Source organism: Sitodiplosis mosellana, unplaced genomic scaffold (assembly GCF_009176505.1).
Source record: "Sitodiplosis mosellana isolate CC-2019 unplaced genomic scaffold, AAFC_SMos_1.0 Smas_scaffold_6083, whole genome shotgun sequence".
NCBI lineage: Eukaryota > Metazoa > Arthropoda > Insecta > Diptera > Cecidomyiidae > Sitodiplosis > Sitodiplosis mosellana.
The window spans coordinates 503-1,984 of record NW_022601324.1 but is presented as its reverse complement, the minus strand read 5'-3'; the positions used below and the strand labels follow the sequence as shown (position 1 = coordinate 1,984).

The 1,482-nt window shown below is 29.6% G+C and overlaps 1 long non-coding RNA gene across 2 annotated transcripts; it reads right to left on the bottom strand.

The window, feature by feature from the left end:
* Position 1: 1 nt before the first annotated feature.
* Positions 2 to 1,482, bottom strand: LOC129573452 (uncharacterized). Of its 2 annotated transcripts, XR_008688594.1 has the most exons (7): positions 1,423 to 1,480; positions 1,226 to 1,237; positions 936 to 991; positions 672 to 754; positions 447 to 478; positions 239 to 295; positions 2 to 54 (listed from the first exon to the last, which is right to left on the bottom strand). It is a non-coding gene; the product is annotated as an uncharacterized LOC129573452 (long non-coding RNA). The 2 variants fall into 2 exon arrangements; XR_008688593.1 differs by lacking the exon at positions 1,226 to 1,237 and having other exon boundaries at positions 1,423 to 1,482.

The window sequence follows — 1,482 nt, the reverse complement described above, 5'->3', positions numbered from 1 at the left end:
ACCTTGTTGTGTTCAAAACATTTGGCCGAATATGAATCACGTAGAGTGGTGCTTCTGAAAGTATAATGAAATAAATTTATTTCAGTACAATGTTCATTCTATCAGTTGGAACAATTATTTGAATTAATCGTTTCAGGATATTATTTTCATCAAAAATTTATGAACAGGTCTGTAATATTTAAATCATCATTGAGACTATTTTTTGAATATGCTTTGAAGTTGATAAGTTAGTAATTACCTTGAATCATCATTATTCTGATTCTGGATGAAGGGCATCAATAGACCATTGAGCGCTCTGAAATATAACAAATAGAATTTCAATTTAAATGGCCATAAAATGAGGGAAACAATCGAATTTTTTGATAAAAATGGGATCAGGGCGCTAATTCATCAAAAATATTCTGAACAGCTAAAAAATATTTGGCTAGACATCAATATATACTAACCATTGTGCCACGTCATTTTCAGTTGGTTCCATCTGAAATGAATGAAAAAAAAACTTGAATTGATATGTGGACGTGAATAACAAACGGTATTCGAATGTTTGAATTGATATAAGTCAGACGTTGCAGGGCAACCGCATGGTTTTTAATGGGTTCTACTCAGTTGAGGGAGCTTGATAATGGTCATCACTTAATTTAAATCTTTATTAATTATTCATCGATCATTACCTTTTTACTTGAGAGTGCACCCAATAAAATGTGTCATCGAAGTCACAGAAAGAGAGATAAAATTAGTTTTTGGTCAGTGAAACCTGGAAATAACAAAAAACACATTTTAGACAATTGTGACTTCAAACAAAATTACATTTGAAATCAAGTGAATTTCAGAAAGTTGAGTTGGTTTCATTGAATATCAATTGAACTATACATTAACGTCATCATTAAGTGATTCAAAATGCAAAACTTGAACTAAGAGTTGAGATGAAAAATTACCTTGGTCATCTTTGATCTTTCATCTATTTCTTTTTCCATGCAGTTTTTCGCATTTTCTATGAACAAAAATGTTTAATTAGATTACTTCAAAATTATAGACAAAACCAAATTATTTTGTATGAGAAACTCAGGATTATAATGATGGTGATGGATATTTTCATTGAAAATCAATTGAACTATACGGAAATCATCATATGTTTTGAAGTAATTACTCGAATGTAGTAAATAGTACATATTTTATATGCTTAGCTTAAGCAACAAAAATCTGATAAATAAAACCAAATACTGACTGAGATGCTAGTCTGAAATAGAAAAAAAGAACCTCTGAAAAACTGACCTTAAAAACGGCTAAAGTTTCATTAGAATAAGAAAAAAATCAGAATCCTTTTGGTTTAAATTTGATTGTGTAATCGTCAAAGCTCTTCGGATTAATTTTGTCATCATAAAATAGTAAAGGTGCTTGATAAAACTGTCTACTTATTCTTACCTGAGAAATTTGAAATTTCAACGCATTGACTTTCTTCACAAAATCTTGTATTCCATACAT